Source organism: Onychomys torridus, chromosome 8, assembly GCF_903995425.1.
Source record: "Onychomys torridus chromosome 8, mOncTor1.1, whole genome shotgun sequence".
Taxonomy (NCBI): Eukaryota; Metazoa; Chordata; class Mammalia; order Rodentia; family Cricetidae; genus Onychomys; species Onychomys torridus.
The window spans coordinates 59,359,397-59,373,498 of NC_050450.1; the positions used below are offsets into that span (position 1 = coordinate 59,359,397).

A 14,102-nucleotide genomic window follows, 5' to 3' on the forward strand; every position below is an offset into this window, starting at 1 on the left:
TGCCTTCATTGCAGAGGCCAGGGTTTTTGTTTGTTTGTTTGTTTTGTGAGCAGATAACTATTTTGTGAAGGATAATCATATTCAGAGGAGTAGATGTTTAAAGAGCAGATTTGTTTCTAAGAGTGAATTGCTATAAGCATTCAGTCCCCTTTGTCACTGTCATCTTCTTTACACTGCGGCCTTTTATGTAGGTTCCCTCCCTAGCTGGCTGAGCAGAAGCCATCTTCAGATAAAGCTGCCTAGCTAGCCCCCAGAACTGTATGCCAAACTTTAAAACACAAAGTCTTGAGCTTCAGGTATTCTGTTATAACAACAGAGAATGGACTAAGACACTGAGAGGAAGCCACTGTGAGACTCAGGCGCTTGGGCAGTGTGACAGTTAACGGGAGAACACAATGTCCTAGCACGGTTCGGGCTCTTCTCTTCCAGGAAATCTTGGTGGTGCTGACTCTGACATGTTAGTCATCACACATGGTGTTAATGCCGGGGACGTCCTACTGGTCCAGGGATATCATTGTACATGTGGCCCCAATCATTCCCACGAAAGGAAGGCACGCCCCGCTGCAGAACAGTTAGAGCCAAAGCTGGACAGAAAACGGGATGAGCTGCCTCAGAGGTGGCAAGTTTCCGGTCTTCAGATGTTTTACAGCTTCATTATATTTTTATATAGTAGTGGCATGCTCTGTGTATCTATGTACATCAAAGGCTTTGGCATATAAAATGGAGCCACCACAATTCCAGTAGTGACTATCTCTCTAGTGTCTCATGTATCTTCATGTTCCTTTGGCATCATTCTTTTCTGTCCCTCTCCACACTTTCTCTGGCAGGCAGCCAGGAATAACCTTTATCTTACCATAGCTTTGGTGACATTGCCTAGACATTTATTTATTTATGAAGAGGTGGGTCTTACTATGCTTCCCAGACTGGCCCTGATCTCCAGTGCTCAAGTGAGCCTTTTGCCTCAGTTTCCTAGGTAGCTTGGATTACAGGCACGAGGGAGGCACTGTGACTTTTGTTATTATCACAAAGAATGTGAAGCTGGTTTGCTTTGTGTTTTAAAGTTTGGCATATTGTTCTGGAGGCTAACTAGGCAGCTTTATCTGATGATGGCTTCTGCTAAGCCAGTTACAACACCGTGGAGGGAGCCTGTAGGAAAGACCAGCAGGGTGAGTGACAAGGAGGGCTGGCTGCTTAGAAGAATTCACTCTCAGGAGCTAACATAGTACTCTAAGCTACCCCTCTCCAAAGAATTCTATGACCTAGAATTTTGTGTAACTGGAATCATGTAGTGGGCATGTATTTCCCCTCTAGCATTTTAAATTTAATACTTTCTTTCCAAAAGGTTTATGCTGCTTTTTAGTAGTTTTTTTTCTCTCCATACAATATTTTTATTATTTGGGAATTTCATCTCAATCACACTCACTTTCCTATTCCTCCCAGGCCCACACTCCAACCCTTTGGCACTTGATAGTTTATTTTTTAAATGTATTTTTTTAAAAATTTCATGTGCATTGGTATTTTGTCTGCATATGTGTCTGTGTGAGGGCATCAGATTCCCTGGAACTGGAGTTACAGACAATTGTGAGTTGCCATGTGGGAACTCTGGAAGAGCAGCCAGTGCTCTTTTTAAAAAACATTTATTTATTATGTGTATATAGTGTTCTGCCTGCATGTATGCCTGCTATGCAGGACAGAAGAGGGCACCAGATCTCATTACAGATGGTTGTGAGCCACTTTGTGATTGTTGGGAATTGAACTCAGGACCTCTGGAAGAGCAAACAGTGCTCTTAACTTCTGAGCCATCTCTCCAGCCCATTAGTTTATATTTTTATTTGTATCTATCTAACCATTTTTATCTTTTTATCTTTCTTTCTTTCTCTCTCTTCCTTCCTTCCTTCCTTCCTTTCTTTCTTTCTTTCTTTCTTTCTTTCTTTCTTTCTTTCTTTTTTTGCCAGAGCTTAGGATTGAACCCAGCGCCTTGTGCTTGCTAGGCAAGTGCTCTACCACTGAGCTACATCCCCAACCCCTTATTGATTTTTCAAGACAGGGTTTCTCTGTATAGTTTTGGTGCCTGTCCTGGATCTCACTCTGTAGCCCAGGCTGGCCTTGAACTCACAGAGATCCATCTGGCTCTGCCTCCTGAATGCTGGGATTAAAGGCATGTACCACTACCACCCAGCCATTAGTTTATTTTTAATTACTAATTTTAATGTAGTATATGCATGTCACCACAAAGCATTTTTCTATTTATCTGTTAGTGGGTTTTGGATTGTTTCTAGATTTTAACTATTAAAAATTTAGCTTCTTGGTTCGATCCTCAGCTCAAAAATTTTTTTTAGCTTCATGGCCGCTTGTTTACAAGTCTTTGTGTGGCCATGTGCACTTGTTTATCCTGGGTAGGCACCAAGTTATAGAGTGACTCGTGCCATCATACTGGCTACCAGTACCCTGAAAACCTAATGAAGGAGCTACTTTGTATGAGTGTGTCTTTGTCTATGGGTGGCATTAGTCATTAGGAAGATGTTGACTTTCAGAGACGCAAAGCTTCACTCTAGGTCTCAGCTTTGGCTGCTCCCCACTCGGACTTTGGTTTGCTGTGTCCTCGGCGGCTCACAACCCTGCATTCAGCCCCCCTTTAGAATTAAGGCTGCAATTGTGACTTCGTCCTGCAGGTGGCAGGAGCGGGTAAGGTCTGAAGGCCCAACTCGCAGCCGCTCCCTCCTACTAGAAACTTTCGGCAGATCCTGGGGCTTCCTGCATGCCCAAGTGCCCCCACCTTTGGGTTCCCCTCCTTTCCCAGGTTTGGCAAAGCAGACTGGCAAACCTAGAACTGCAGGCTCCAGTTCAGACTTCTAAAGGAGAGCCTGTGTTCATCAACATTTGTATCTTCCAAGCAGCCCACCGAGCTAACTAACAATCAATGGCTTTTCTAGTCCAAAGTCTTTCTGCAAATCTCCCCAAAACACATGGTCAGGTCTCTCACAGCAATACCTCACTATCCTGGTACCAATTTCTGTCTTAGGGTTACTATGGCTGTGGTTAAACACTAAGGTCAAAGCAACGGGGTGGGGGTGGGGCTTCTTCCTTATACTTTGGAAGTAGCTGGGACTGACGCATGGTCCTTGCCTCCTAATTTTCTTTCCTTTTTTATGCTTGTCAAGTGGTAGGTGGAGACTGTCTTCTCTCTCTCCTACTGCGTTCTTGTCCCTCTCTCTAAGAACGGAGACAGACAATTGAGTACAAATGGCAAGTATTTTGTTTTTTCAAATTGGAATCGGCAAGGTTTAAGTGGAATAGAACAATTTAAAACAGGCTGCCACATGGGATTAAAAGAAAACAGGTTTGAACTCTCCGTAGCAGAAGGATGCTGTTATAGTTTCTACAAGTGTTCCAGATGTCGGGAGTGTTACATACAGCTCAGCAGTTCTTGCGGAGCTCTGGGATACCTGCCAAGAGCAGTCCCTTGCGGACCAACGCAGAGGAGCAGGACTGCTGGTCTCCTGGTCTCCCGTCTCCAGAGAGTCTGGAAGGTTGGAGTCATAGGTCTCTGAAGCAGCAGTTCCGTGGAGGCGGAGGCAGACACAACTGAGTCCTGGAAGCTGGCTTTGAGCAAGCTCTTTTCCCAGGACAGAAAAACCTCAGAGGCAGGCAGCCTCCTCTTCGATGAGTGAGGTGTTTGGGAGTCTGGCTCTTAAAGTCTTCACGGCTGTTTCCTCTGAAGAGAACAGGAGTACTAGGCTCGGAAGTCTCCCTTTTCCTCTTTTTCCATGGGTTCCTGCAGTAGTCCTGGCTTTATATCCCTGAAATGTGTGGATTTGGTTGCCAGAATGCCAGCTAAATGTTGCTGGCTAAATGTGGGTATGCAAATAAGGTGAAGAAATAGGACCAATCAGAGAAGAACTATCAAACCCAATAGGGGAAAGACCCCTAAGCTCCACCAGTGTCTGTTGTAGAAGTTTCTGCTGTGATGTTTGCAGATGCTTGCAGTGTCCAGGCTGCTTAGTTCACCCAGGGGTTTAAATGGGATTAAAATGAAACCGCTTTGAATTCTCAGCAGCAGGAGAACGCTGGTCTAGTTCTGAGAAGTGTTAGAGTTATACTGAGTGTTACAGTTCAGCAGCTCTGCTCTACTAGTTGTTTCGTGTGTGTGTGTGTGTGTGTGTGTGTGTGTGTGTGTGTGTGTGTGTGGTGTGGTGGTGCTCATAGTTTCTGTATAGGGCTGCTGTGACTGTTTTAACTGCCGTTAGCAGCCTGCTGCCTGCGGCTATACACCTGAGCCTGCTGGACACTGGAAAGTTCCCAGTGGGGGCCCCCACCGAACCAACATTTGTGTACAAACAACGCTACATTTTCTAACTGTACAGTTGTGGGATGCTAAGAGAGATGCTGACCTTCTTCACCCACCCACTAAACAGTGAAATCAAGATAGTGTACACAGTACCTACTGTGTATTTTAGTCCTTTTATTTTATTTTTTTAAGGCAGGGTTTTTAATTAGCTCAAATTGAATTGTGGCTTGAAAATGTTATGTGGACAATTCCAGAAACAAACAATTTGTAAGTTCTAAATTGTATGCTATTCTGAATGGACTGATAAAATATGTCCACTGCCGCTGGGTGGTGGTGGTGGTGGCGGCGGCGGCGGCGGCGGCGGCGCAGACCTTTAATCCCAGCACTCGGGAGGCAGAGGCAGACGGATCTCTGTGAGTTCGAGGCCAGCCTGGGCTACAGAGTAAGTTCCTGGGAAGCCACAAAGCTACCCTGAGAAACTCTGCCTCGAAAAACCAAGAAAAAAAAAGTCCACTGCCAAGGATGCCTCACAGTTACCCAGATTACCCCTTGGCTTTCACAGGCAAGCTGTCCAGAGGGACATCTCTGAGAATGCCACCTACAGCAGGCAGACTTTACAGAACCAAGACCAAGCCAAGGGGGTCCGAGAAGGTGGAATTGAGGCCGAAAGAAAGATCAGGCAGGGGCATGATTCAAGTCTCAGGTTTCAGCTGCCGAGATTTCAGGATACCCTTTCCCCAAGGGCCCTGGCCCACATCTCCCAGAGTTCTATGATCAGGTAAGAGTGGGTCTCCTTCAGGGCTTGGTAGAGCTGACTTTTTCTGGCCTGGTCCCAGGACCGACTGTAGCTGAACAGCCTCCGCATCTTGTCTGGGTTGGTGGCCTCAGCACGAACCGCCTCATACTGCTCTTCACTCAGCACCTGTCCATGCAGCTTGTCCAAGACAGGGTCCACTGATGTCACTCGGGCCACCAGCTGCTCCCGATGCTGGTCCACGAAGTGCAGGGAGGGTCCGGCAACTGTGGATGAAGGCAAGACTGTCAGTGATCAAAGAAAGGCTCCCAGCAGAACCTCTCATAGTTCATTCTCCACTCCTGTCTCTTTTCTTATTGTGTCACTGGCTTCCTTCCCACTTTGAGAACCCCTTGCCTCGCCTCATGTCAGTATCCAGCCTGACACTCTGTGGGAACAGAAAGGGTTCGTGACTGAGGTGGTGAGTGGGGTTGTGTTATGGCCCCCATGGCCAGCAGCAAAAGGTACGGGGACTTGGATGTGAAGCTCTCCAACACAATCCTGGTGAGGCTGGCCATGAGAGGGTCCCCATTTTTCTCCTTTCCCTTCCCTCCAGAACCAGATAGTGCACCCTGAAACCCTCCCTGCCTCATTTGGTCTGGCAGGTGCTACTGACCTGTAGTGGCTGGAGTGACTGGGGTGGATGCAGGTCTAAGGTCTCCTAGAGGAAAGGAGAGATGGAGATGCAGCTATAATAGTGCTAGTTATAAATTCACATGACATACCCTGAAACTCTTATCTAGATGCTTGGATTCTGAGGACAAGCTAGAGACAAATTCTGTCAGAGTCTGGCATAAGGGTAGGATGGACCTATAGACACAATCTAGGTGAATCCTTCCCTTATGTCTTCAGGAAGTTGAAGCCCAGAGGTTATGATTTTAGACTAATCAAAAGAAAGAAAGCTTCTAGATGAATAATAGTAACTTCTTCCAACATCATCTCAACCCATTTTAGCCTGCCTTGGCCTGAATTAAATTCCTGGAGAACTAACCAAGTCCTTTGCTAGATGTTTAAATATTTGATATTTTATTTTGAGTTGAAATCTATTTCTTTTCATTTTTAATATTTTTAAAGAATTATTTTTGTAATTTTAAATTATGCTTATTTGTGTGTGTCTATGCACATGAGTGTAGGTGCCTGTAGAGCCCAGAAGAGGGCGCTAGATCTCCTGGAGCTAGAGTTATAAGCAGTCATGAAATATGGTTGCTGGGAAACAAACTCAGTTCTCCTGGAAGAGTTGAAATTCTTATAAAATCAGTGTCTGTATAACTTAAAAAGCCACATAATTTTTCTGGGGGCATTTATGAACAGTTGGCCCATCATGGATCTTTCTCTTACCTCTGTGCACCCTGAATTTTTCCTGGGTTTACTTGGTTTCAACAAGGTCTCCCAAACTACAGTGTCAGCATTCTTGTCTTTTATTTCCAATCGGATCCCTGATTGTAAGTGGCCAACATAGATTTCTGAGAAGAGCTGGGCTTCTGCGGAGCTCCGGTAGCACAGCTCAAGTTCCTGGAGAAAGCAAGAGCCTCTATGTGAGAAGCCATTGTTTGTCCTGAAGATGAGTCTTTCCCCACTCCAACACCCTCTTGGTCCTACTCCATTGTAGAGGTACATTATCCTTTCTTCTGAAGTCAATCAACTTTGACAACATGTACTAACTCAGAAGGGTGAGAGCACTGAAGAGAACCCATGGACCAACTCAAGGCTCATTCTCAAAGTAGTGCTCACCATTCTAAGCCAAAGCTTTTCCCCTTGATCTTTTCTTTTCTCTCTTCCTCTTCATCCTTCCTTCCTTCCTTCCTTCCTTCCTTCCTTCCTTTCTCTCTCTTTCTCCCTCCTCTTTCTTTCTTTCTTTCTTTCTTTCTTTCTTTCTTTCTTTCTTTCTTTCTTTCTTTCTGAGATAGGATTTCTCTGTGTAGCCCAGGCTATCCTATAACTCACTCTGTAGACCAGGTTGGCCTCAAACTCAGAGATCTGTCTGTCTCTGCCTCCTGAGTGCTGGGATTAAAGACATGTGCCACTACCATCAGGCTGTCCTTCATCTTTAACTGGGCCTTTCTTTTTCCTTCTTTCCTACCTTGAATCCAAGCCCTCATTCCTTTAGTACAAAATTTCATTCCTAACAAGTCCTAAACTTAACTTGTATCCAGTCAAAGGAAACTTACATCTATCCCTTTTTTCTAGGCAAATCAAATCTAAGAGAGAAGACTTGATTCCCAGCTGTCTTTCAAGCATGCCCTTCCCAAGTCTCCTCAAATTGCACAACCATCTGTTGAGTGCTCAGGTCCCCATCTAGGCACCATCTGTAACGTCTTCCTGTATCTTCCCATAGTAACCTGTCTATCAAAGCCTGTTGCCTTTACCAACATGATTGATTTAGATACCCATCATAAAGACTCATAGTTCTTTTGGTCTTGACACTTTCTTGTGTTGTCAGTTTCCTGACTCTATCAACTATTCTTCATCTCCATGGCTGCTTCCTTGATTAAGCTACCACGGCCTCTTATCTGCATCCTTTTGACTGTTCCTGCTTTTGCTCTTGCCTACTTATCATCCATTCTCATCTAGTGTTAGAGATATCTTTATCAGAGTAAACAAAGTCCTGCATGATCATGTTTAAGACCCTGTAGGTAGAAGTTTCTCTCCTGTTTGCCTGTTCCCAAATACCCAGCAGCTGCTTCTTAAATAATTGACTATGAGGCTTATTTATAAATGCTCAGCTGGTAGCTCAGGCTTATTATTCACTTGCTCATACACTTAAATTAACCCATAATTCTTGTCTATGTTTAGCCACATAGCTTGGTACCTTATTTCTGTACAACATTCTCATCTTGCTTCCTCTGTATCTGGCTAGCCACTCCTTGACTCCACCTTCCTTCTTCCCAGTGTTCTCAGTTTGGCTTTCCTGCCTAACTTCCTGGCCAGCTACCAACCAGTCAGTACTTTTTTGTTTGTTTGTTTGTTTGTTTGTTTGTTTTTGTTTTTTTTGAGACAGGTTCTCTGTTGTTTTGGTGCCTGTCCAGGATCTCACTCTGTAGACCAGACTGTCCTTGAACTCACAGAGATCTGCCTGTCTCTGCCTCCTGAGTGCTGGGATTAAAGCCACCTCCACCTGGCAAGTCAAAGTTTTAGTAAACCAGTTTGAATGACAAATATTTACAGTGTACAAGAGCGTTATCCTACGGCAGACCCCATTGTGGGGGCTTGCCTTTGTACTTGCACGGAATCAAAATTCCATAACAATCTGGGTGGGGATGTAGCTCAGTGGTAGAGCACTTGCCTAGCAAGCACAAGGCCCTGGGTTCAGTCCTCAGCTCCCGGAAAAAAAAAAATTCCGTAACAAGACAAACTGGACCAATGAGTCCTAGGAGGTGCTGCCTCTAGTGTGACCCCACTTTCTGCTACACACGCCAACTCTGCCACGCTGACTTCCTCTCTGGCACCTGGAGATCTCAAGCTTGCTCTCACCTCTGTGCTTCTGCACATGTTCCTGTGTCTGAAGTACTTCAGAATCCTGCAGGCCTCAGCTCTTATGTCACGGAGGCCTCAACTCAAGCGGCATCTTCTCAGAGATGTTTCTCTGACTTGCCAGTAGAAGTCTCCAAGTCATTCTCTGATAAGTTCAAATCCTACAACTGATCTTGGTGAAAAGGCTGAGAAGTGATCCCAAGTCACTCTCACAGTGCTGTATTTACTTGCTAGCCCTCCATGTTACTGGCTACTATTATTTATGCAGGTCTTATCTGATGGGATGCTACCCTCCCAAGTAAATGGATCTGTCTGTCCACTGACCTATCTCCCCTGAAGCATACCTCTGGCACTAGGTTAACATTTGTTGAATGAGTAGATTATCTCTCTCTTATCACTGGTTGGCAACAGATATACAGAAGGGCTCCAAACTGTGCAGCTTGCCTATTCATCCTTTGGTTCATGATTCCAAATGTAACAGACAGACATCACCTCCTTTTCAGTACCTGTCACCTAGCTCAATATTAAACAGGATCGTCAAAGTGTGTGTGTGTGTGTGTGTGTGTGTGTGTGTGTGTGTGTCAGAAGACAGTTCGATGGAGTCAGTTCTCTCCATTTACCATGTGGGCTCCAGGGACCAAACCTAGGTCATCAGGTGTGGTGGCATGTGCCTTTATCCACTGAGCCATCTTCCTCATAAGGCTCCACCTTATTTCTTGCTAGGCTGGCCAGCTTTCCCAAGGGATCCTCCTATCTCTGTCTTCCCAGCACTGGAATTACAGGCAGCTTTTTACCTGGGTGCTGGGGTCCTTAACTCAGACCTTCATGTTTTCGTGAAATCACACTTTGCTGCCCTCTCCCCTGTCCAGGATCTTTTTTATTTTATTTTTTATTTTTTGAGACAAGGCTTCTCTGTATAGCCCTGGCTGTCCTGGAACTCTATCTGTGGACCAGGCTGGCCTTGAACTTACAGACATTCACCTATCTCTGCCTCCAAAGTGCTGTGAATAAAGCCGTGCAGCACCACCTGTCCTGCCTAGGGTCTTACATGCTGTTGCTAGCCAGTGTCCTGATAGATGTTTCTGACTAAACTCACACTTGTCTAACTCTGGTTCAGCCTCAGACCACCATTCTCATATGCTTTCTGTTCATAAGCAGAAAATCTGGGCCAGTTATGGACATGTGGGTAATACAGATGAATGCTCAGTAGCTTTTGGTCAAAGAGTGTTGGGAGAGGATATACTGAGAAATAGGGAAAAGTCAAAGGCAGTCCCCCAGTGTCCTAGAAGAATCTGAGACTCAGCTAAATCTTGGTGTCAGTACAAAGAGTTCCAAGGCTTGTGAGTCCGCCATGTTACAGGTCTTCCACTGGACATGCACAGGGCATCTTCTTTAAACAGCTTACTATGAAGCCTACAGAATCCCAAACACCCTACACACACACTAAATGAATCTTCTATGTTCAACCATTCCAATATTCTACTTGCTTTAGTTTAACCACCATAACATTTGGTTTGTTGAGATCACCAGTCATAGAACTGTCCCTGCTCGCTGACAATACCCAACATAGAGTAATTCGGCTTCCTTAGTCCTTCCTGGCAATTACCAATGACAGACATTCTACATTCTACAGTGCTTTCTTTCTAGAAATCATGGGGCATTGTACTGAGATGCCCCATGATGAGTAATAAGTCAGGTTTATTTGACTTCATGGCTTTGGCACAGTATAGCCTAAACACTATGGTGCCCCAAGTCAGTTCATCCAGTTGTGATTTCCTGTACACCACGAATTCCAATTGCTTTCCTTCAAACCTCAAGTTTCAGTGCCTGAGAGAACCACCCAACAAGTTTTCCCAAGCCTAACATCTGATCTTCAAGAACGAAAAATATCAGGCTGCTTACCTTGGGTATAATTTCCATAGTCCCTGTACCAGACACGGTATATCGAGAGCCCACATAAAGGGAGCCCATGGTGGGAGGCTTATGTATTCGCACAAACTGGAACTTCATTTCTTCATCATCTATGGCCTAAGGAAGGTAATGGACAGTGATTTCTGCTCTACATAATCTTGCTGAATAAGATGAGATGGTCCATTGGTTCTTTTGTGTGTATGCATGGAAGTGTGGGTGAGGGTGGGGGTGGTAACCAAACCTATGCAACCCTCCTCCCCATGTCCTGTACAGACAGATCCACTCTAATTAGTTCCATGTTCACAATGGTCACTGCCAGAGAAGAAGGGGCAGGGAAAGGATGCAGGTTGGGTGTGGAGCCTCCTCATCCTTCTAATGCCATGAAAGAGGCTGTAGAAGGCTGTGAAGAGGTTAGTGAAGGAGCAGCAGACGCAAGGGAGACTTGGGGTTGAGGGGAGCAGACCAAGGCTGAGCAGAGGAAAGATCACTCACCCACACCATCTACTCACAAGAGACCCACCCTTACCCCCAGGAGAGGATCCCACTGGGATGCTTTTCTCATTTTGTGTTTTCTGTCAGCTCACCCTGGATGGGCCTGTGTGGTTCTCACCTTCCGAATAGTGCAGTCATTGGGGACCAGGTAAAGGTGGAATTTCAGTTCCTCAGCATGAGGTTGATGGTAGAGCAATGTGATGGAGGTGATGGATAGGAATCGCCGGGTGACAGAGATTATTTTTAGCATCACTCCTACAGGAGAGAAGCTGGGGTTTTTCAGAACTGTGCAATGTGGCTCCACTTTGGCTGGCTTCTCCAAGACTACCCCATCCTTCATAAAGTGGGCCACTTGGAACTTTGAAGTGTCCTCCTGAATTCCTGTCCAAGAATGGAGTCAAATGGCATAGATTAAGTGCCTGACTGAGCCAGGCTTGCCTTGGGATAGTAGAAGCCCAGGGCTCAGCTCAGAGAGACCTTCTTGGAGGAGATATAAATGACTCTGTCCTCTCAAAAATCCTAATCCAGGGGAATGGATTTAGGCAGTGCTTTAGGGAGGTGTTGATGTAGAACCCTCATGAATGGGCTTAGCAGAGAGTCAAGGGCCCCCTTCTGCCACCTGAGAGAAAAGTTAGAATATGCCATTTACAAAGAAGACAGTCTTTTCTAGACACCGACTATACTAGCACCTTGATCTTGGCCTTCCCAGGAGACCGCCAAAGACATTGTCACCAGCTTGGTGAATTCATTCCTGTCCAAATGTGACCTGCAGCTCAGCAGGCTTTGGCTAGATTCTTTTGCACTCAAAGGCTCCCTAATTCCTTGGGAAAATCCCATTTTCCCGGCCCAGCTGGTGGATGGATGAGATTAACAAGGGTAGGGATAGGCTTGCCAACCACCCCTCTCCCTAGGGTTAGAGTGTAAAAAGGGGCTAAAGACAGACTATTTTCTCTGTTCTTCTTGTCTGACTCTAGACCTTCACTGTATTAGTCAAATATCAGCCTCGGATGTCCTAGTGCAGCATGAGGACAGATGAAGGTCTATCACTGATGGACATGGGCAGACCTACAGCAGGGCTAACCACACAGACTTCACTGGCCACGTCCTTTCTCCTGGACAGATCACCTGGACAACCTCTGGACCCATGTCTCACTGTGGTAGAGGCAGCATGGTGGAACAGTGGTTATATTCACTACTCTATGGACCATCAGCCATCATCACCCTTCCCATTTCTAAATGGCCCTATAAAGTCTCCAGAGCTTCCTTGGGCCTGTCCTTAACCTTGTGTTGCTCTGGAACTTTCTCTAGGGAATACTTTACAGGGGCTCAGGACTCCCCAAGTTATGAGTTTCTGGTCCATTTCCCCTGCCCCATGCTCTGCTCCTGATGAGTAGCTTCAGCTGCTCACTAAACTTCTGTGACTGCAGAAATGGGACTTCCCTGGAACTAAAAAAACCTAGGCACCAAGAGAACAAATGACCCAGTTAGGAAATGGACTATGGAACTGAGCAGTGCTATCAAAACAAGAAATACTTCTTGGAACTTTATCCACGGAGGTGAGTGAGGTTGAGATAGTTTCTGACCCCTTTCTTCTCTTAAGCCCTTTTCCCTTTACTCCAGTCTCACATGTCTGTAGGGATGGTAACAGCTTTCACATGTTGACAGACTTTGGTACTAAATGTTGCTTGTTAGTTTACTTTGTCCATGGTCTTTGCAAGATCTCTTAAACAAGCTTAAGGGACATGGTGTATAAAGAGCACTTACTAAATACCAGTTAATGTTGCTACTGAGGGAAGGCATGGGCAGGGAAGAGATGCCCTCTCCCATTCCACCCCCCTACCCATCAATGTCTGAGGCAGGTGGGAGAGCTGGTCCTGGGACCATATGAGCAGGAGAGCTGCCCCTCCCCCTCACCAGCTGCAGCACTTGAGAGAGCAGGCCCTGTACCTTGCTTTGGCAGCAAAATAGAGCCAACTTCATTGGTGGAGGTGGGGGTGAGCCAGCCCCAAAGTTGAGAATGGGAGAGCTGTCCCCATTACTCATCTGTCATGTGGCAGCATGGGTAGGGGAGAGATGTTCTTCCTCACCCCACTCCCACCCATCAATGCCTGAGGCAGGTGGAAGAGTTTTCCCTGTCCCTCACCAACTGCATCACTTGGGAGAGTGGCCCATGCCACTTGCCTGGGCAATACAGTAGAGCTGGTTCTCTGTGGGAGAATCCACCCTGAGGACATGAAATCAGGAGAACTGGTCCCTGATATGAATTCACAACATGCCCCCACAGTTGGGCATGCCCGGCGGACCTAGACACTTCTGCCTAGCTATTTCCGGTTTAAAACAGCCATTTTCGGGTCAAAACGTCAAGCATGATCAGGACCCTGTGGCTTTGCTTGGTTACATAAAGCGTGCAGCGCAACCATGTGATCTGCGCGCATGCATGGAGTAGCCACATAAGTCGGTGTAAGCAGGTGCAACCCACCCTTTATAAGCTGGCAGCATGTTCCCCAGTCTCTCCTTCTTCCTCTCTTTATTCACGTGTCTATCCCCAGGCCTGTTCACATCTGTCTCTCTCTTTCCTATCTTAATAAAACTCTTGTTAGTGGATTCTGTCGTGTTTCGTGACATTTCCTCACAGGGTAAGTGCGCTGCCAAATAACTAACAGATCCCATGGCCCTGCTTATCACTACAAAGGGCATCGATAGTGTAGCAGAATCAGAGGCTTCGAACCAGACCAATGGTTCTTTGCAATGAACACTTGCAAGTAAAGATAGATGGATAAAAAGGGTTTACTGTTGGACTCACTGTGTCACACTACAGCTTCGATGATGAGATTGATTTTTCTCTTACATTTTACTTTATTTTGTCGGTAGAGATTGCAAGGACAGAGGGCAGATATGAAGTGATGGTGAGGTGAATGGGGTGGAGAGGCATGATGTGAACATCACAAAGAGTAAATAAAAAGAAAGTTTAAAAAAGATTGCTGCTGAGGACATCAGTTCCTGCTTAAGCCTTACGGGCTGCAAGAATATGTTATAGAGATTCAGCTGTGCATTAAAGCTCTACTTTGACCGACCAAGGGTCCGTCCAATGGGAAGCCATTCATCACAGAATATTTGGTGTTATACATCTATAATATTCAGCTACAC

The 14,102-nt window shown here is 45.8% G+C and overlaps 1 pseudogene; it reads right to left on the reverse strand.

Moving 5' to 3' along the window:
- Positions 1-4,727: 4,727 nt before the first annotated feature.
- LOC118588689 overlaps positions 4,728-14,102 on the reverse strand; it is a 42,412-nt pseudogene continuing 33,037 nt past the window's right edge.